General features: G+C 42.1%; 1 protein-coding gene across 2 annotated transcripts in view; it reads right to left on the reverse strand.

The window, feature by feature from the left end:
• The window catches only part of RARB (retinoic acid receptor beta), a 527110-nt gene extending 504509 nt beyond the window's left edge, over positions 1-22601 (reverse strand). For both annotated transcript variants that reach the window (XM_061587702.1, XM_061587698.1), the window contains exon 1: positions 22549-22601. The gene's annotated coding sequence lies outside the window, so the exon portion shown is untranslated. The remainder of the gene's footprint in view (positions 1-22548) is intronic.
• Positions 22602-23159: the final 558 nt, after the last annotated feature.

The following is a 23159-nucleotide window of genomic DNA, read 5'->3' on the forward strand; positions in this document are numbered from 1 at the left end:
CAACTGAAGCCGGCATAGTTATAATTACAGAAGCTACACAACTGAAACTAGTTGGAGTCATCTTCCCTAACCACAAGTTAAGAAGATACGGGAAAGCTGGAGTGAGCTGCAACTTAAGGTCTATTTGCTTCCATTGGTTTTACAGATTCCCAGCCACTGCCCTTCAAAATGCAGAGACAAGGTTGTTTTGGCATTCAAATACATATTCTTTAAGGATAAAAGTGCATATATAAGTAAAATCACTACATATTTTTAACTGAAGGATAAAAACTCCAGATGTCAGGAAACATGAAACAGTTTTGCGTCCATTCAAGTTGGCAACTAGAAACAAAACAAAACAAAAGCTGCAAGACCATTCCTGTTGTGTTCACTCTCTAGCCTAATCCAAAATCAACATGAAACACAACCATCCTTTTGATTTATAAAATAATCAAGGGAGTTTAATTGTAATTACAAATAGTTCAGTTTCTATATATTTCCAGTTTATACACAGTAACATCAGCCTTGTTGATGATCTAACGAAAGCAGACTAAAGAACTACTGAAAATGGAAATGGACTGCCTTCAAGTTGATCCCGACTTATGGCGACCCTATGAATAAGGTGTTCGTGGTAAGCGGTATTCAGAGGAGGTTTACCATTGCCTCCCTCTGAGGCTAGTCCTCCCCAGCTGGCTAGGGCCTGCTCAGCTTGCTACAGCTGCACAAGCCAGCCCCTTCCTTGTCCGCAACTGCCAGCTGGGGGGCAATCTGGCTCCTTGGAACTATGCAGCTTGCCCACGGTTGCACAGGTGGCAGGGCACGTAACCCCTGAGCCAATCACTGTGGGGGTGATCTTTAGCTGGCCCTTGACACCTAAGAGACATGACAGGGGATTTGAACTCACAGACTCTGGACTCCATGCCAAGCTCTCCTCCCCACTGTGCTATACCAGCTATAAAGAACTAAGTTTATTTTTAAAAAAGATTCCTTAAATTGGTTTTGCATGACAAGAATGAGAGACATTCAAATTTCTCCCAACCAAATACTCTACCAATAAACAAACATTCACACCAATAGTATAGATACTTTACCAATAAATGTATGAGTCCAGCCTATACAATTAATTAGTCCTTGCTTGAACCTGCTCACGTTTGTTTACTGGACTTTGGGATCTACTGAAACACATATACTTTCATCAAATGCTTGATTTAATCTTGATGCACTCATAAAAATCACAGTCTTTGATTCCTATAACCAACTTCATATATATAAAAGAAATAGAAATTTCAAAGGCTGGTAAATCTCCAAAAATATTTGTCTGTTTATTCTTAGGGCCAAGCCATATGTGACATGGGAGATCTGGAATTAAGATCTCCCACATTTTTATTTCATTTTTGTTGATTAATAGCCCCTGATAGTTTTAGGTACTGAGGGGAAGAATGTTTAACCCTTTCTATGATGTGGATCACTCCCCTTGCCCAGAAGCTCTTAGTAGCTTCACAACATAATCTGTACTTGCTTTTCCCCCCTGCCTAGCTAACAGCTGCTGGGGGTAGGGGACTGGACATAGGAGAAATGGATTGCACATTCTCTCCTACAGGGGATTTGATTCTATCTTCAAAGTTGCCCTATTCAAAATAAAAGAACTGTTGGAGACAGTAATCACAGATGTCCCATCAGTGTTTAAAATACATTTATTTGAAATCTACACATCTGGACATCTACACATTCTCTCTCTCTCTCTCTCAATGTTACATTCAGGCACATTCAGGTCTTAACTACACACTTAACTGTCAATATGCATAAATCAAAGTGCTAATTCAAAACTTGACTCCTTGATCCCACAAAAGGGTTATCCCTGGAGAATAAATATGGAAAAGACTTCTGCATGGTCCAATTCCAGATAACTCATCCCTGCTACAAGGCAAAAGGATGCAATAGCCAGGGTTAATCCAGCTAGAGGTGGTGGAAACCAGAACTGCCTAAAGACAGACAGAGTAGCTATATCATGCTTCAGCATTTTGTAAATGAGTTGACAATCTATTGCCAGTACAAACTCCTTCAGTACCACTCAAAGCTGCCCAGCTCTATCAGAGAGTTTTAAAGAACTCAAAGATGTACTACTTTAGGAAACTAAGAATTTGCCCATCATTAAGTATGCTCAAGATCATTATGGATTCCTAAGGATCTTCCCTCCCTCAAACTCCAGCAACATTTTAGTATGAACTACTTACTGCACCCTGATAATTTGCAATATTATCCTTCTATGCTCCTAAAACACTCTGTTTGGTTTGTTTGTTTTTTTGGTATGTGTGGTTTTCAGCTGGTATATAATTCCTCATTTATACATCTGTTGTATGTAGGAAGAACACATTCTGAATTAAGAATTTGTTAGACAGGATTCCTCAGAATTTGGTTCTAAGTGACAATTAAGAGAATCCAGTCAGATATACTCATAACTAGGGATGCCAGGTCAGAAACATCCCAAGTGCTGAGATTTCAGGGGTGGCCCAAGTGATGTTATGGGGGCAGGCCTGAGTGATGTCATTAATCATGATACATTAAGCATCAACCACAGTTGCTTGGCGCATACAGTTCAAACAAAAACATTTCCCTTATTGGAAATTAAGATAGAAATCTTAGCTAAAAAATGGAGCTTGGATAGGGAACATTTAACCTAGCCAACTTGCTTCTGGCAAAAAAGGTTTAAGTGCCCTCAGGCCAGGCCAGGTCAGTCACCAGAAGGCCATTGCAGGAAGAAAGGAGACTAATGTTGTGGAGATGTTAGATGGGAGAACTCAGGAGTAAAGATGGATGCCCCTGAAGGCTGAAATTCTAAACACACTTACTAAGGGGCAAAGCCCCAAAAAACTCAGTGGGACATACTTCTCAGTAGATGTGGTTTGGATTGTGATGTTGATAAAGCTTGACTAGGGATCCTCTGCAAAGATATCTATATCCAAGCAGGGTTGACAACCCCCTGCCTGGAATGCCCTGCCCTTATCTTTTAACATGGCTGCTCCAAATTTCTTTACAGATTTGACCCTTCATAAGAACATAAGAACATAAGAAGAGCCTGCTGGATCAGGCCAGTGGCCCATCTAGTCCAGCATCCTGTTCTCACAGTGGCCAACCAGGTGCCTGGGGGAAGCCCGCAAGCAGGACCCGAGTGCAAGAACACTCTCCCCTCCTGAGGCTTCCGGCAACTGGTTTTCAGAAGCATGCTGCCTCTGACTAGGGTGGCACAGCACAGCCATCATGGCTAGTAGCCATTGATAGCCCTGTCTTCCATGAATTTGTCTAATCTTCTTTTAAAGCCATCCAAGCTGGTGGCCATTACTGCATCTTGTGGGAGCAAATTCCATAGTTTAACTATGCGCTGAGTAAAGAAGTACTTCCTTTTGTCTGTCCTGAATCTTCCAACATTCAGCTTCTTTGAATGTCCACGAGTTCTAGTATTATGAGAGAGGGAGAAGAACTTTTCTCTATCCACTTTCTCAATGCCATGCATAATTTTATACACTTCTATCATGTCTCCTCTGACCCGCCTTTTCTCTAAACTAAAAAGCCCCAAATGCTGCAACCTTTCCTCATAAGGGAGTCGCTCCATCCCCTTGATCATTCTGGTTGCCCTCTTCTGAACCTTTTCCAACTCTATAATATCCTTTTTGAGATGAGGCGACCAGAACTGTACACAGTATTCCAAATGCGGCCGCACCATAGATTTATACAACGGCATTATGATATCGGCTGTTTTATTTTCAATACTTTTCCTAATTATTGCTAGCATGGAATTTGCCTTTATCACAGCTGCCGCACACTGGGTCGACATTTTCATTGTGCTGTCCACTACAACCCCGAGGTCTCTCTCCTGGTCGGTCACCGCCAGTTCAGACCCCATGAGCATATATGTGAAATTCAGATTTTTTGCTCCAATATGCATAATTTTACACTTGTTTATATTGAATTGCATTTGCCATTTTTCCGCCCATTCACTCAGTTTGGAGAGGTCTTTTTGGAGCTCTTCGCAATCCCTTTTTGTTTTAACAACCCTGAACAATTTAGTGTCGTCAGCAAACTTGGCCACTTCACTGCTCACTCCTAATTCTAGGTCATTTATGAACAAGTTGAAAAGTACAGGTCCCAATACCGATCCTTGAGGGACTCCACTTTCTACAGCCCTCCATTGGGAGAACTGTCCGTTTATTCCTACTCTCTGCTTTCTGCTTCTTAACCAATTCCTTATCCACAAGAGGACCTCTCCTCTTATTCCATGACTGCTAAGCTTCCTCAGAAGCCTTTGGTGAGGTACCTTGTCAAACGCTTTTTGAAAGTCTAAGTACACTATGTCCACTGGATCACCTCTATCTATATGCTTGTTGACACTCTCAAAGAATTCTAATAGGTTACTGAGACAGGACTTTCCCTTGCAGAAGCCATGCTGGCTCTGCTTCAGCAAGGCTTGTTCTTCTATGTGCTTAGTTAATCTAGCTTTAATAATACTTTCTACCAGTTTTCCAGGGACAGAAGTTAAGCTAACTGGCCTGTAATTTCCGGGATCCCCCCTGGATCCCTTTTTGAATATTGGCGTTACATTTGCCACTTTCCAGTCCTCAGGCACGGAGGAGGACCCGAGGGACAAGTTACATATTTTAGTTAGCAGATCAGCAATTTCACATTTGAGTTCTTTGAGAACTCTCGGGTGGATGCCATCCGGGCCCGGTGATTTGTCAGTTTTTATATTGTCCATTAAGCTTAGAACTTCCTCTCTCGTTGCCACTATTTGTCTTAGTTCCTCAGAATCCCTTCCTGCAAATGTTAGTTCAGGTTCAGGGATCTGCCCTATATCTTCCACTGTGAAGACAGATGCAAAGAATTCATTTAGCTTCTCTGCAATCTCCTTATCATTCTTTAGTACACCTTTGACTCCCTTATCATCCAAGGGTCCAATCGTCTCCCTAGATGGTCTCCTGCTTTGAATGTATTTATAGAATTTTTTGTTGTTGGTTTTTATGTTCTTAGCAATGTGCTCCTCAAATTCTTTTTTAGCATCCCTTATTGTCTTCTTGCATTTCTTTTGCCAGAGTTTGTGTCCTTTTTTATTTTCTTCATTCGGACAAGACTTCCATTTTCTGAAGGAAGACTTTTTGCCTCTAAGAGCTTCCTTGACTTTGCTTGTTAACCATGCTGGCATCTTCTTGGCCCTGGCGGTACCTTTTCTGATCTGCGGTATGCACTCCAGTTGAGCTTCTAATATAGTGTTTTTAAACAACTTCCAAGCATTTTCGAGTGATGTGACCCTCTGGACTTTGTTTTTCAGCTTTCTTTTTACCAATCCCCTCATTTTTGTGAAGTTTCCTCTTTTGAAGTCAAATGTGACCGTGTTGGATTTTCTTGGCAATTGGCCAGTTACATGTATGTTTAATTTAATAGCACTGTGGTCACTGCTCCCAATCGGTTCAACAACACTTACATCTCGCACCAGGTCCCGGTCCCCACTGAGGATTAAGTCCAGGGTTGCCGTCCCTCTGGTCGGTTCCATGACCAACTGATCTAGGGGATAGTCATTTAGAATATCTAGAAACTTTGCTTCTTTGTCATGACTGGAACACATATGCAGCCAGTCTATGTCCGGGTAGTTGAAGTCACCCATTACTACCACATTTCCTAGTTTGGATGCTTCCTCAATTTCATATCTCATCTCAAGGTCTCCCTGAGCATTTTGATCAGGGGGACAATAGATCGTTCCCAGTATTAAGTCCCTCCTGGGGCACGGTATCACCACCCACAACGATTCTGTGGAGGAGTCTGCCTCTTTTGGGGTTTCGAGCTTGCTGGATTCAATGCCTTCTTTCACGTATAGAGCGACTCCGCTTCACTTCAGAAAGAGGTCTAAGAAATGAGTAAGAGTAAGAAGATTGTCTACCCTGTGGACTGCTATAAACTCACTTTGACAACCAACCCAATTCCAGTGAATAATAATTGAAAGAGAGAAAACACACATGGTTTGGTCTACCTTCATAGCCAGCAGCTTGGGAACAACAAGTGCAGCCACGCTGCCCAGTATGTGAATTCTCTTTTACCACTATTGGGCAAGAAACAAACCATCATGCAAGCAACAAGGTGCATCATCAGTGGGTTTAAGGGGGTTGAGCGAAGTGCATGGAACCACTGTTATTGCTTCTGTGGATAAAAGGGAATGAGGTTAAAGGTGAATGAACTGCAAATTGAAAAAGAAAAAGAAAAGACTGATGATTTCCTAAATGCAATACCATACCAACCACAACAAGATTCCTAGAATTAGTATTTTTAAAAAATAAAAGATGAGAGTCTGGATATTATGGTGACTTACCCGGAGACGACCCCAAAAATCTGGAGTCTCGGGCCAAAAACCAGAGACCTGGCAACCCTACTCGTAACTGTATACTTATTCTGTACATTTATGAATACATCCAGCTGGATTATCTTACTTGCAATTGATCTTGTACAAAAGCAGTTACATTTTCTCTAATAAATGTGCCTCTAATCTAATTTGAAAATGTCCTCAGTGTCATACAAATCATCAGTTTGGGAAAAACTGGAATTTCCAAGAGGATGGCTGTCTGCCATTTCCAAATAAAATATTGTCAAGTTTGCCATATTATCCAATCACTTTTTTTAAAAGTTCACCGTATTTTAGAATTGCAGCGAACTTCTTTTCAACTAAAAAAAACCATGTATGATAGTGCTCTACCTAACAGGCAAGGACCATTTTTCAGTTATTTCACCCATATCAAAATAGCTGTTTTGACTATATAATTACAGGCTTTTAAATATATATAAATGGTCAAAGGTGCTCTTTCCCATTTTCAAAATCACACTGTGAAGGAGTATAGTAATGAATATGAGACACTCTTCAACTAGTTGTAACAGTCGTTTACAGCAGATTATGTTCACAGATCCAGCAGGAAGGGTACGTGTTTTAGGGATGTTGGGCATGCCACAATGGCTAACTGAAGGAGAGTTCAAAAGTTCAACTTATGACTGCCATCACATGTTGTGTGATGCCTGCCATGCACAATAGGTTAGATAAAGGACTGGGAGTGATAAGAGGCAATCATCACTAATAACTTATCACACAACAGACTGTTGACAGCACTTTCACACATATGAGTTATCAAAGTGATCATGTGAATAATGTAATGTATGAATTCACACTTATCAATCCTATCTCTGAGATAGAAAAATCAGACTCCCTGTGTTATGTTTCAAGAGAGCAAATACAGACCTTCCCATGTATGCTTGTCAAGAGGGTAGCGGAAAAACACACACACACATTGATGGAGATACAAGGTGAGAGAAAAAATGATACATATGGTGATCTGTATATCTTTGTACACCAGAAGAAAAATAGTGTGATATCAGTGTAGGCAAGTCCATTAGGGCAAACCAAGGCATTGCCCTGCAAAGGCGAACTACAGCAAAAAAAAGGTAACAGTTTTCCCAAATACACAACAATCTCAAAGTCAAAGTCACAATCTTTTCTGTCTCCCGTACACTCATTAACCTTCCATTTGAACTTTGAGAGGCATTTCTGTCAATCTTCCATTCTCTGGCCAATTCGCTCTATACACTGCTCAGCCAATGTCAATCCCAAACTATTGTTATGGCCAGGGGATCCCTCCCATCTGTCTCCAGGCAGAGGAGCCAAATAAAAAATTAGCAATGTACTATTCTTAGCCCTAGCCGTTTCACAGGTTCCCAGCCCACCTATCATCATAGCTGACTGCAATCCAGCCAAATTCCTGGATTTGATCTATGGTTCAGATAGGTCAATCCTGATGCAGACCTACTACTGTTGTACTATGACTGCATGTTTATGCTGTGGCTGTATGCTAATTCCTGAATTAGCATAGTTAGGAATTGGCATACAGCCATAGCATAAACATACAGTCATAGTCCAATATTAATAGGTCTGCATCAGGATTGACCCATCTGAACCATAGACATGTATTCTCTGAACAAGCACAGGCTTCCTTACCAGAAGAAGAAGGCAGTGTTTCCTACTTTTCTGTTTTGTTTAGTATTTTTCTTGTGACTTCGCTATGGAGAGCTAGAACAAGCAAGCAAGCAATGGTGGACACTGGAGACAGTGCGAGCCTTTTTCTATAATAAATATTTATCACTTTGCATTTATTTTTGTGAACGGGGATATTGGATACAAACACATTTTTCTCCCAATGTCTGAAACTCATCCTCGTGCTCTTAGGGGGAAGCTGTTCCCCTGTCCATATACGTGCAGAGAATACTTGCTCTTTTCCAGAGGAAACTCTTCTAGAGAAGTATATGTGTAATGGCACACATCCCTTACTGTACAGGTCATGAAGCAGTCTGGGCCCTATGGTCTTCATCAGAGGCCTTCCATGTGCCTTATCTGAGGGTAGCAACACAAGAACAGGCTTGGTGCCCCCCTTACCTGTTTGTGGAATGCTCCCCCCAAGGAAATACGCCTAATGCCATTGTCAGATTTCAGACACCAGACTAAGACCATTTTATTTACCCAGGCTTTTGATGGTTAAATTTTTGAGATGATGTGTATGGTTTTACCCAGTACTGTGGTACTCATTTTTTGCAGGTGGGATAAGATTTATCCTTTCTATTGTATTGTTAGATAAGCACTTTAGGAAATTTTCATTTTGTATGCTGTTGTCTTCTTTGGCTTTGAACTGATTTTACCTGTTTGTATTTTATTATTTATTCAGTTATGTGAATAATAATTATTTTATTATAATTATTATTTGAATTATATCACATCCTCCCTCCCTTGTTAAGTCACTTTGAGACAAATACAATAAGCAAATGAACAATAGATCCATGGGTGGTTTTCTCATTAGACAATGCAAGAGTAAGACTTGGGGTGAGGTTCTAGTACTAAAGGGCAAACTATGAGAGATTTTATTCCTGACTGAACTCCCCTAGACAAGTGCCTCTTTTCATTCCTGTCCTTGCTGAGAGCTGGATAAAGAATTGTCCTTTTACAACCAAATCCTCAGAACAAGAATCAGATTACGGTTGCACCTTCAAAGATCTCTATGGATAACATTCAAACTGTCCAAACTTAGGCACCTGTGTATCGTGAACAATGCGGAAGGTAGATGCACCAACATAGCTACTGTGGCATTCTATTTAAGAGTGACCAATAAGCTTTTTACTACAACACATGAGGGCACAGAGTCTCAGCAATGTGAGTACTTCCTTGGTGCTCAAAAGCATTTAATGTGAGAGGACAGTATAGAAGTAAGCCTTCTCCCAGTTGGCTCTGATCATGCTGCTAGCACAACCCCCCTCTTGACATTTTTTGTGCTGAGAAGCACCACTCTGCACTTCCTCCTTGAAAATAAATGTACAATGTCATTAGTTAAAAAAAATATGTAAACAGCCTGCCTACCAATGCATAATTTAAAAACGTTATTTTTGAAAAGAAACCTTATCCCTGTCCAGGTGTTTTAGAATTAGTTTTAAAAGGAAGACCAAAACAGGAAACAATAGTTTATTGGTTCAGTTTCAGTAAGAGTTTATTTCACACCTTTCCCTATGACCTTCAAAAAACTGAGGTCACAAAAAGTCATTATCTTAGTCTTGAACAGCACAACTAGGATACAAACAGTGAAGCACAGGTATGAAAACACTGGTTCAATAACTGGAAGGAGTTCAACTTGCATTGAACTGATCATGTCCATTTTTTATTTTAAAGAACTAGACTTGTTAGGGAATGTGCCTCAATATCACATCACATAGTCACCTGGGGACTATTTCTAATCACCACTGGTGACCAGACGACATATCCAAGGCAAGCCTTGCATCCAAGCAATGGCATTTCTTACCAACCTACATGTACGCAGTGCCTGCCTATGCTGCAGCTGTGGTTCAATGTCTTGTATTGCAATCAGAGCACTCCAAACTGCAACACTATTCTGGATCACCACCACTGCAGTGATAGGTTAAGGCAATCCAGGCCTCACTGTGCTATAAGCAGAGAGCAGCTGCACTGTCTACAACACAGTGTTTGCAAAATAACTTGTTCCAAACCAATCATTTTGATGAGCCAAGCATCATAAACAAGAAGTCTAGTGAAATTCTCCTGACAATGGGAAAAATTCAAGCCCATATTGGAAGCAACACATGCTTTCCATGCAAAAGGTTTTATTTATTTATTTATTATTTGATTTATATCCCACCCTTTCTCCCAGTAGGAGTCCAGGGCTGCAAACAAAAGCACTAAAACACTTGAAAACATCATAAAAACAGACTTTAAAATAAAACTTTTAAAACATTTTTTTTAAAGCTTTAAAAATATCTTTTAAAAAAGTTTTTAAAACATATTAAAAAGCAATTCCAACACAGTCACAGACTGGGATAAGGTCTCAACTTAAAAGGCTTGTTGAAAGAGGAAAGTCTTCAGTAGGTGCCGAAAAGATAACAGAGATGGCGCCTGTCTAATATTTAAGGGGAGGGAATTCCAAAGGGTAGGCGCCACTACACTAAAAGTCCATTTCCTATGTTGTGCAGAATGGACCTCCTGATAAGATGGTATCTGCAGAAGGCCCTCACCTTCAGAGCACAGTGATCAACTAGGTATATACAGGGTAAGGCAGTCTGTCAGGTATCCTGGTCCCAAACTGTATAGGGCTTTGTACACCAAAATTAGAACCTTGAATTTAGCCCGGGAGCTAATAGGTAGCCAGTGCAATTCTTTCAGCAGCAGGGTGACAGTCTCGCCGTCACATTTTGCACCAGCTGCAGCTTCTGGACCAACCTCAAGGGTAGCCCCACATAGAGCACATTACAGTAATCCAGCCTGGAGGTTACTCACATGGACAACAGTGGTCAGGCTACCCCGGTCCAGAAATGGCTGCAGCTGTCTTAACAGCCGCAGCTGGTAAAAGGCACTCCTAGCTACTGAGGTCACCTGGGCTTCTAGCAACAAAGATGGATCCAGGAGCACCCCAGACTACGAACCAACAAAACCAACCTGAGCCAATAATCCCAGTAGGCCTCTGCGAGAATTGGGAAGTGTCAGACCCACTCAATATATTTTACACAGGGCACATCTACTCCCCCAGTCTCACACCCAAGGAGGGCCAGCCTTCTGTCAGTTACAGACTCTCACTCTAAAGGCATCTGGCAACTTTCTGCTATCATTCAGTTCACTGCACAGGCTCTCACCCTGTACAGGAACTATACATGCTCCATAAACCCTCCCCACTACCAATCTCCTCTAGATTGGTTAAAAAAAATAGAAGGGAGTAGTGCCCTCACCCTCGTGACTCCCCAAGGAGATCTGCAAGGGCAGCTGGGCTTTTATGCCCCCTGACCCAGCCAGGAGCCAGTTCAAGAGACCGCAAAATTGACTGCAACCTCTCTCTGGAGTCAAGGTCAGGCAGGGGGACCCAGTCCTTGCAGCACTTACCAAGGACTTCAGCTGTCTCGAGAGAAGTAACCCAGAGGAGTGAGCAAGCAAACACCCAGATGCTCAGATACTCATTCCCAGGGCAGGTCTCCTCCAGTCCCCCAGTGTTGCAGCTGTTCCCAGTTCCAGGTTCAGTCAAGATCCACCTCAACTTGAAAGGATCCAGTAGGACATGATGTAAAAGACCTCTGCTTGGGATCCTGGAATGCTGCTGCCAGTGCTTATTTTCACAAGGAGAAGCAGTATCTATCAACAACAGTAACCCTAGTATAGGCAACTACAGGAATGCTCTGAATTTCTGCTTTATATCTATTTCTCCAACCTTGATGTTTGGCAGTAAAATGCTATAGTCAATCACCAAAGTACATCACTTTGTCTCTTGCCCTTTTTCAATTTCTATCTTGTGAATGTTTATTTACTGCTTTTCAAATTTTTAGATTTTGAATATGCTCTTAATTTTAAAATATCTTGATTATTAAAGCCAGTGAAAAGCACACATACAAAAGCCAGACATGCAGAGACACTTGCGTATATATTACTGCTGAGCTTGCACCTTTACAGATGTCTGTAACGCTGCAGAGGCAAGCGCAGCAATTGCATACATTATGTACCCAGGATTACTGACCCAGGTTTATTTATTTATTATTGCACTTGTATACCACCCCATAGCCGAAGCTCTCTGGGCAGTTTACAGCAATCAAAAACATTAAAACAAATATACAATTTAAAACACATATTTTAAAAACAATTTAAAACACAATTTTAAAATTTAAAACAATATAAAAACAATTTAAAACACATGCTAAAATGCCTGGGAGAAGAGGAAAGTCTTGACCTGGCGCCGAAAAGGTAACAGTGTTGGCACCAGGCGCACCTCGTCAAAAAAATCATTCTGTAATTTGGGGGCCACCACTGAGAAGGCCCTCTCCCTTGTTGCCACCCTCCGAGCTTCCCTTGGAGTAGGCACCCGGAGGAGGGCCTTTGATCTTGAACGTAGTGTATGGGTGGGTTCGTATCGGGAGAGGCGTTCCATCAGGTATTGTGGTCCCAAACCGTGTAAGGCTTTATATGTCAAAACCAGCACCTTGAATCGAGCTCGGAAACATACAGGCAGCCAATGCGAGCAGGCCAGAATCGGTTTTATATGTTCAGACCGTCTGGTCCCTGTTACCAATCTGGCCGCTGCATTTTGCACAAGCTGCAGTTTCCAAACAGTCTTCAAAGGCAGCCCCACGTAAAGTGCATTGCAGTAATCTAATTTGGAGGTTACCAGAGCATGGAGAACTGAAGCCAGGTTATCCCTGTTCAGATAGGGATGTAGTTGGGCCACCAACCAAAGTTAGTAGAAGGCACTCCGTGCCACTGAGGCTACCTGAGCCTCAAGTGACAGAGATGGTTCTAGGAGAACCCCCAAGCTATGAACCTGCTCCTTCAGGGGGAGTGCAACCCCATCCGGAACAGGTTGGACATCCACCATCCGGTCAGAAGAACCACCCACTAACAGCATCTCAGTCTTGTCTGGATTGAGCCTCAGTTTATTAGCCCTCATCCAGTCCATTGTCACAGCCAGGCACCGGTTCAGCACATTGACAGCCTCACCTGAAGAAGATGAAAAGGAGAAATGGAGCTGTGTGTCATCAGCATACTGATGGCAATGCACTCCAAAGCTCCGGATGACCGCACCCAACGGCTTCACGTAGATGTTGAACAGCATGCGGGACAGAACTGACCCCTGTGGAACCCCATACTGGAGGGTCCAGGGTGCTGAGCAATGTTCCCCAAGCACCACCTTCTGGAGGCAACCTGCCAAGTAGGAGTGGAACCACCGCAATGCAGTACCTCCCACTCCCAACTCAGCTAGTCTCCCCAGAAGGATACCATGGTTGATGGTATCAAAAGCTGCTGAGAGATCAAGGAGAATCAACAGAGTCACACTCCCAGTCTCTCTCCCAACAAAGGTCATCATACAGGGCGACCAAGGCTGTTTCCGTGTCAAAACCAGGCCTGAAACCCGACTGAAATGGATCCAGATGATCAGTCTCATCCAAGAGTGCCTGGAGCTGGCCTGCCACCACTGATTCCAGGACCTTGCCCAGGAATGGAACATTTGCTACCGGCCTATAGTTATTAAGATTTTCTGGGTCCAGGGATGGTCTCTTCAGGAGTGATCTCACTACTGCCTCTTTCAGGTAGCCAGGGACCACCCCATCTCGCACAGAGGCATTAATCACTTCCCTGGCCCAGCCGGCTGTTCCATCCCTGCTAGCTTTTATTAGCCAAGCAGGGCAAGGATCCAGCACAGAAGTGGTTGCACGAACCTGTCCAAGCACCTTGTCAACGTCCTCAAGCTGCACCAACTGAAACTCATCCAAAAAATCAGGACAAGGCTGTGCTCTGGATACCTCGCTTGATTCACCTGCTATAACACTGGAGTCTAAGTCCTGGCAGAGGTTCCTAATTTACCTCTCTAAGGTACTTCTGTATGAAGCAAATTTTCATGGATACATGTCAATTAGGTATACCGAAGATTATTATAAAATACTTGAGAGTTTAATTTCTTGACCTGGTAATCATCGTATTTACTAATAGCGAACTCGATTCTCTTGAGTGCCAGCTCTTGTGCAGCCAAAATGGCACCATCCATTTATAAGAGGGAAATATCAGCAAGGTAGGGGAAACCCAAAGGTATGTAGCAAACTCTGAGAGGAAACCCCTACAAAGACAGCCCAATAAGGACTGAGCATACTCAGTTGGCACAGAATGCTGGCTGGCTATTGGAGGAAAGGGATGAAAAACCATAGGAGTGGGGAAATGGAATGGAGTATCCTGGAAGAGGGCATAGCTGAACAGGAAGACTTCACGTTGCAACATTTTATTACAAGTTCCACTTGTTTACAAAAAATTAAATGTAAGCATCCATGTCAATACGGTATTTATTGACAAGGCCACATGGAACAAGTACCAGGTTCAATCCCTGGCATCTCTATGCCAGTCAATGTAGACAATACTGGAGATAGCTGAATCAGTAACAGCTTCCTATGTTCCTTACTTTTTCTATGGGACCTTTAGAATATTCAAAACCACCATGACACTATTTCATATCATTTAAGAACCATTACTTGCCCTTAATGCAAGGAAGGTTCAGACCTGTATTATTGCTTCCAAGGCTGGTATATTAGGCGATAACAGTAACTTACCAGCAAATAAAGGTAAAAATGACAGTTCAGAAAATATGGCAAATACAAACTTTCTTTCTTTTAGAACTGGATGGATTTGACAAGGGCAATAAAACAAATTATTCCCTAACTCCTTTCAGAATCAAAGCAAGGATCCTGAAGACAGTTGAGGATACAATTTTCTAAATACACATCTCTCTACGATGCTGTATCAATGGTACTTTTATAGTGCAGTGCTATGTATATTTACACTGAAGTAAGTCCAACTGTATTCAGTTGGACTGATTTTCTTGTCTAGGATTTTAGCCTTAATCAGCAAAAAGAACATCAAGTCCAAAAACAAAATAAATGTAGTTTCCCTGGTTAGCCATGTAGCTTCCTGTAATTAACCCTATTAAGAATAAAAGATGTATGATCTGTAGCTAACCCTGGGATTTGAACTTTTCTGGAAAACAAGGAAAGCAATTATTCTTGTTTATGTCTATTTTATAAAGTGAATGTTACAACGAAGTGCATTCCAGTTATAAGCTTACTATGGACCTCTGGAATCATTTGTCATAGAGAGGTTATTAAATCTGAACCAGCATATTTAAAGAAATATGTTGTCTTGATACTTAAGTTCTAACTTCCATTTATTCCTCAGTGTTAAGTAACGAGAGCTATGTCCTAGGAATTCAACAGCTTCACAACTTCACAAATAAAACTTTCAACCCTCAGAATGGAATGCTTTCTTACAGCTTCTTTCATTTCTCCCTGCCAAAAACTTTGCCACGCTTGCAAGTTCTGCTTACTTCCAGGCTCTTCTTCCTGCACCACAGCGGTGTCACCACATAAGAGCATGATGACATACACCAAAGTGTATTGGCTGATTAGGCTGATTGTTTTGGAACATGGCACAGGTGCTAACACTCTTTGTGACATCACAGGATGGTTCACTAGAACATCAGAACCAGAACAAAAGCAAGAGCACCATGGGGAATGTTAATGGTCCTGGAGTGAGGGCAAAGCCATCATCTTTGCTTGCCATTACTAATTTCATCACATGCACAATATGATCCCCAACTGGATGAAAACATGTTGTTTGTTAGAAGAAAGGTATTTTTAAAATGGCACTAATACAGATAAGGAACCTGTGAACTGCCTTGGAAAAAGGAACAAGGGTGGTGTTTCTTTTCCAGGGATCTTGCAGCCATCCCAAATTTTAAATTTCCTGGGGAAAAAACAAAGTTAAGACTTTAGCTGAGCCCTAGAATAATCTCCAAGACTAGGACACCTTGGCTTGCATAGGACAACTATGAGTTTTATGTATTAGCTTTACATGCAGTATATCCCAAACAAGAGGCAAAAGAAGAACGAATCTTATGGAAACCCCCAGAAAGGATCCTGCAAGAGAAAATTAGCAACATGCCATAAGAATATAAGAAGAGCCCTGGTGGATCACACCAAAGGCCCATCTAGCGCAGCATCCTGTTCTGATTTCAGGAAGCCCACAAGCAGGACCCAAGTACAACAGTACTCTCCCCTCCTGCAGTTTCCAACAACTGGTATTCAGAGGCATAAAACCACCTCTGACAGTGGAACTATCATAAACCGTAATACCTAGTAGCCATTGATAGCCTTATCCTTCATTACAGGGATCCATCCCGTATCCTATCACTATTTAGGGTCTTCCAACTGTAAGTTAAAGCAATCGCATGAAAGTTTTTATTACCTGCAAACAGGTTTGATTTAAAACAAATTGCACATGGATTTTTGAATGGTCAACTATTTCAATTTTTAGATAAATTTACAGTTATTTAAAAAGTAAAATTTAGGCAACTTCAACCAAGTCAACATGAGAAACTTAAAATATTGGGTGGTACGGTTAACTCGGTCTTCTTCACCTTTGTCTTCCTTGTTCATTGTCTGGAAAAGAAATACAAGCTTTCCTGCTTTTTCAGTTCCCAAATTAATTCTCAATTTAGAATGAATTAGTCCAAAGGAAGAAAAAAAATATCTCTACACCTGCTGAAAAAAACCTCTCTACACCTGGTGTTAAGAGCTTGATTACCACTTCAGTGGTCTTCTCCTTGTTCAGATCTACTCCATCTCCTCAAATTCTATTCATTGACCTTTTCTATCTTTGCACTTAGAGAGAGAGAGAGCATTTCATGCACACCACCTGCAGAATAGGACTGATCAAGTTATCTCCCATCTCCATAAACTGCTGTTAACATGTTCATAGAATATAATTAGAAGCTGTATAATTAGTATTCATGATGATATTTTTGACCTAGGCTCTTTTTTTACTAATTGTTTTAAGAAAATACTGTAATTTGATTTAAATTTAAAAAATCTTTTTTTTTATTTTTTTTAAAGAAATCATTGAATTTTTATCAACACTGCCTGCAAATCATGAGCTATATCAAAAGCCTTAGAAAAAATCCAAGAAGATCAATAGGTTTGCTTTAATTAATTTCAGGGCTTAGTAGCATAGCCAGGTGTGCCCAAAATAACAAATATGAATTCCACACATTTTTCAAAAACTTGGAAACGGAAAACAGATAGTAATGGAGCAAGGAGTCAAAACATCAAAAATTGGTGCTTTTAAAACAAGAAGCAGCAGCAGTAAATCCCATTACCAGATGTGAGGCTAATTTGGAACTTTTCCTACTAAAAGTAGGCACTAAATAATCCAGCCAGCTACTGACCAACTTCTGCCCATCAGTCCAAAGGAGCAATTCACATGCAGTTTATTCAGCATAGCCTCAGCAACTCTCCTGCATCGAGTGGAAACTAATCCAGATAAACAGAACAAGAACAAGCCTCTAACAAGGATGAACCCTTCCAGATGTTTCTACACTACAACTCTCATCATCTGTACTATTGGCCATGGTGGCTGGGTCTGATAGGAGCTGGAGTCCAGCAACATTTAGAGGGCCAGAGGTTTTCTATTCCTACTCTAAAATATTTCTACTGGTTTTATTCTAGTGTTCATGGAGTATCTTCCAGGGGCAAGAGATCATTCACCTAAAAAAGATCTCTTAGATCAGACCTTGAAGGAGAAGGTTGTACTTCAACCATCACCTTTCGCATCACTCAATCTCAAGGCATCCATAAACCAGGAACAGGCATACAAAGAGAAAAACAAAAGAGAAATAAATATGCTAACAGCCATATTGAGTGTGCAGCTAGGATAACAGGCTGCAAGGTCTTTGCTGAAGACTTCAGGAATATAGCGAAATCACTAAAAGCAGACTAAATGGCTCTCTAACCCAACAGAGAAAAAATATCTGTGTCCTGAGAAGGTAGTTAGGCCTGTTTCTTGGACAGTGCAATATGTGTGCTCTGCATTATATGTTGAAACAATCATAAGGATTTGCCAAAAAGTTTTCAAAACCAATTGTATTCCATTTCAGCACAGAATTTTTCAGCCAGTCCTATACTACTTGAAATAGACTGATCACAATTATGGAGGCCATGAACTCCTAGAAATGGCAGCATGCCAAGGGCAATTAGTTTGAAAGCCATTGCCACCATCTCTGTGAACAACTCAGTGTCAGAGTATCACCCAGCAAGAGCAGCTGACTCACGTCTAGGAGGTGCTCCAGGTGGCTCTGCTAAGGTAGTTCCCCAAAGCGTATGGCTTTTCCAAGAAATGAGGGGGAATGGGTGGCCAACAAAATTTTCAGGCACAGAGCAAGACATCTGAGAGGGCAAAGAAACTGAAGATGAAGCAAGTCTGGCCAAACTTTATGAGAACAATGTTACCACCCCAGGGCCAAACTGAAACATGAAGATATCCACACAATTAGATAGGGCATGTGTGGTCCAATGGAGTTTTGCCTCCAGAGTGAGTAAGAAGGCATGGGGCCCTCAATCCAGATCAGAACTGCAGAAGGCTTAAAGTTCCCTATCCACCACCAATCCAGATTGGGGGTAATGCACCTACTATTTACTTCATTAAAAAAACCATTCACTCAATCGCTAATTGTGTGAAAGATGTCAAATTTCTGAGAGACTGCCTCCTTCCCTTCAGACCATCTCAGGTCTTAAGACTGGCAGAGGGGGCCCTCTTGATAGTTCCATGGCTCTTGGAATTTCGGGAGGTGCAGGCAGCTAGAAGGCATTCTCTGTGGCAGCTCCTAAGATGCAGAATTTCCTCCTCACAGAGGTGCATCTAGCACCTTAATTGTACAGCTTTCCTCTTATGCTGAAGATGGACTTCTTTACCCCAGCCTTGGACATCTAATATATATTAATTAGGATCCACCTTTTCTTTTGTTTGTAAATTGTTTTAACCAATTGTAAGGGCAGAAACACACTCACTGTTCTTCCAGTTCCAGTGCGTCTCCACCTCTCTCTTCTGAAAATGGAGGCACATGACACAAGTCAAACCCCGTCCTTTTTTACTGTAAAACCTGGTGGGGGAAGCTCAACTGCTTTTTTAAAAAAATTCAGCTTCAAAGAGATTTTGCAACTGATTGGCAGATCAAACAGTTCACCTTCCAAGTGTGACTAATGGGAACGCTTGGATTTGGCGACTAGTATATTCACAGCCTTATACTGTATTTTTACTTTGCTATAATCCACCCTGGGATCTTATGATGAAAGGTGGGTTACAAATCTAATAAACAGTTAAGTCTGACAGCAAAGCCCATACTAGCCGTCTCAGAAGCTACTGCAAAGGGACTACACTCACCACCTCTTTCCTCTTATTAACTCTCAACTCTTTCTTTGTCTCCCCTTTCCTAGTTTTATCTCCCCACACTCCCCAAGGTATCAGGACAAGGAGAAAAAAGCACATAGTGGGGGGAAAGCTAGAGCCCTTATATAGCTAATCTGCCCAGGACACAACAAAGTAGAAGAGTTTTCAGGCATAGCAAAGAGTACAAATTTCAAATGTGGCATAGGTGGGTGGTGCAGTTAGGCTCTGGGCTGTATGGTGTTTGTGGACCCCCTTCTCTTTAAATGGCAGTATGCATTACTTCACTTACTTCAAAATGTGGTATGCTAACCTCTTTGGAGGTTTTTCAGATCATTCTGCTGAGTGGGGCCCTGGACTCCTGCCTCAAAATCCTGTCCAGACAGCACCAATGAGGACCACTTCTCTCTGCAGATGGATAGGGGTATTACTCACAGGAAAACAGGTGCATCCCTTACCCAATCCCTGTTCTATCACTTTTATTATTTGACATCCTGTGGGCTCTCTCCCAAAAACCAAAATCTGATTCCTGGGATTTTATCTAAATACTGTCATGAGCATTCTTCTTCAAATATAGTTTACACCTTTGCATCAGCAGATGGTATTCTTTAAAAAGATACTATTACCAACTTTAAATGTGTGTAAATGTTATTTGGGAGTGTGTGGAGATGTAAAAAGAAACCACAAATATTTTTACAAATCTTGCCAACTCACAGCCCACCAAAATCAACAGCAGCAATGGTATATTATGATCTGATTACGTGAGAGAATGTGGAGTGGCTAGTTTTCCATAATAATTGTGATTTCCCTTTTTGTTTTTCCTGTAATTCTTCAGAACATAAGAACATAATACCCACTTTCCTTAATTGTAATTTATTAAACAGCAGCAAGGAGTTTTAAAACATTAGTATTTCATATCTCTCACACTCACCAAAAACATTATCTAAAGTAATGAGTTTAAGACCAATATCCAAAAGGTAGATAATGATGTTAAGTGCAAGCGTTGGCAATAAACTCCATTTTTCTTTTGCAAAGTGAACAGATAAAGCCTGAAGGATGCGAAGTTTCTGATTTCATTTCAATAGGAAGCTGATCAAAATTGGACATGTAACTGCTCCAGGGGAGATAAAATTTGCATTCCAGCTGAATTTCATTCCATAAAATGTTCAGCCTAATCTAAAACTGGGTCTCTTTGCTTGACTTTCCAAGGAAGTGCCTATTAGTCCTCGAACAAATCTGTGTGCAATCAAGGATTCTTTTATCCACAGAAATGGGGTTAGCATACAATTTAGCTATTCATTTATGCAAACGATAGTAAACAGAATTATAAAAGACAGATAATAAACAGCAAATGAGGTTATTCTGTTTCTTGCTTTATATTGTCAGACTTCTGAGCATAGTTTAGTGTTTTCTATTCATGACTTTAGATTATCAAATTACTCCCTGATGATGCATCAGATGTGCTTTTGTCTGCAAATGAGAAGGAATAAAATACCAAGTCATTAACGTTAAATTACAATCGTTAATGGTGTAAATACGAAAATAATTACTGCATCGTATCATCAATTGTTATGTGTTCATTACAGAAGTCCTTGTAAAGCTTTCGCTTTCTTGCTACAATTATTTTTACTTTGTTTTTGGCTGGCTGTTTTATTGCTTTCCCAGCACTTTAGCATCATTCAGCAGTTACACAAGTCATTTAATCCTGTTTAAAGCTTCATTTAAAAACTTCCTCTAGGATACTTGTTAACTGCAGGGGCCATGCCTTCACTTCTGTCCTGATATTCAAAAGTAGCACAGGTATTGGGACAAGAGACATTTGTCACACAAGATTATCTATGAAAAGATTATCTGAGAAGTCTCTGAATCTGCTGTCAGGCCTTTCTCAGAAATAGGTCTGCTACAAAAACAATTCATCTCACCACCACGGCCACTAACCCAACATACAGTTTGCGCTCCAGTGCCTCATCCACAAGGCAGGGCAACAATTTCATCCGGCTATCCTTTTTATTATCTTTGCTCCCCTTGCCCTCCAGCAGAAATTGCAACTTTCACCCATAAGCTGCCTCAAGTGAGTTCATCCACGCACATATACACCCCACCCCTTGGTTTTGCCGGTGCCAATCGCCACACTTCTTCTGAGCCTGTGACCCTCTTCTCTCAGGTTAACTCTTTTATTACTTTGATGGATTCTAGCGCTTCACTACCCATTAAACAACGCTGGCCGTTTGCAACCCTACATTTGGGGGCGTGCACAAAGAGATGCGCGAATGCAAATTTTCATCACTATTAGAAATCTATATCCGGTTCTGTCTCGGTGAAAGGAAGCCACCCGAGCTTGAGCCAATGGCCAAACTTTTAAACAGCACCACTTCGGAACAGGTCCCAAATTTTAAACGCGTTTTCTGCTACAAAAAGTAAAAGGACTAGAAGCCTTGAGAGATTTTTACGCGCGATTGGCCACGCCAGTGACTCAACCTGGCAGCATCTCTCCGCATTCGAAACCTGTAACAATTTAAAAAAATCTTAAAAGAGCATCAAGATTCATTTGCATAACCTTCGGATCCCAACATCGCTGGAACTTTAAAAAGCGAACGTGGTGGAAGATCACTACCACCTGAGCCCGTTGCAAACTTTATTCTAGCTCAGCTCTTGCTACTACCACAGAAGGGGGCGGGGAAAAAGAGGGAGGGAGGCTCCGGCAGCAGCGGCGACGACATGGGTCGCCGGTGCCAGCACGCCAGGTTCGCAGTAGAGCTGTTCGCCCTTGTGCCACTGCTCCTTACCAAAGCAATGTCCACCCCTCTCTTCCAAGTGCAGCTCAAGCATTTTGGCTAAAGTCGGCTAACTCATCGGAGTGACTTTTTGCACGAGCTGGGCTGGTTCCAAGATTGCCCATGTTAACCCCCCCTTTTTTCACGCTGGAATGCAGAAGAGACCAGAAAACAAACAACAAAAAGGAGGGGTTCTTTTACGCCAAAATAGCGATCGTCGCAAAGCAACCGTTTGGATGAGAGCGAACCTGGCCGGCTGCTTACGTTGCCCGGTGGCGCCTCGCCTCTGGCTCTGAGATTTGCAGGAGAAAGTCCTCAAGAGCCGGGTCTTTGAGCTGAGAGCGGCAATCACCACATCCTCCGCCTGCTTTCCGCTTAACCCACTGCCTTGCTCACCCACACATATCAACGTGCAATGCAGAGGAGCGAACAGACAGAAACCCCCAGTCGCAATCACAACGAAGACGACATTCACACGGCCTTTACCTTGGCGAGGGTGGGTGTTTGGGGGCACGCGCGCGCGCTGCCGCCGCCGCCGCAATCGCCTCCTGTCAAACAGGGCTCGCCGACTCTTTCGGAGCCCAAGAAATAGCAACAACGCGGAACCCCGCGCCGCTACCCGCGCCGATCCACGTGCCGCTCTGCCACGCCCACCGGCGCGGTCTTCTAGGTGCTGATTTGCCTCTCCCGGGTCCGCTCGAGTCTTTCCGAAGCCCTGTGTTATGTCTAGGCTTCTGCTTCTCTGCCCACGTTAACAGAAGGAATACAGAGACTACGTGCGGACTGATGTAGGTAGAGGTAGGGTTGCAGCCTGGAGAGAGAATTCCTGGGCTTTCTGCTTGAATTACCGGGAGGAGGAAGGTAGGAGACAGTCAAGTCGATTCCGACTTATGGCGATCTTATTTTCATGGTAAGCGGTATTCAGAGGTGGTTTACCATTGCCTTCCTCTGAGGCTGAGAGACAGTGACTGGCCCAAGGTCACCCAGTGAGCTTCATGGCTGTGTGGGAATTCGAACCCTGGTCTCCCAAGTCGTAGTCCAACACCTTAACCACGACACACTGGCTCTTTATTTCCCTCCTCCTTCCTTTCTCCCTC

Source organism: Rhineura floridana, chromosome 10, assembly GCF_030035675.1.
Source record: "Rhineura floridana isolate rRhiFlo1 chromosome 10, rRhiFlo1.hap2, whole genome shotgun sequence".
Classification (NCBI taxonomy): Eukaryota; Metazoa; Chordata; class Lepidosauria; order Squamata; family Rhineuridae; genus Rhineura; species Rhineura floridana.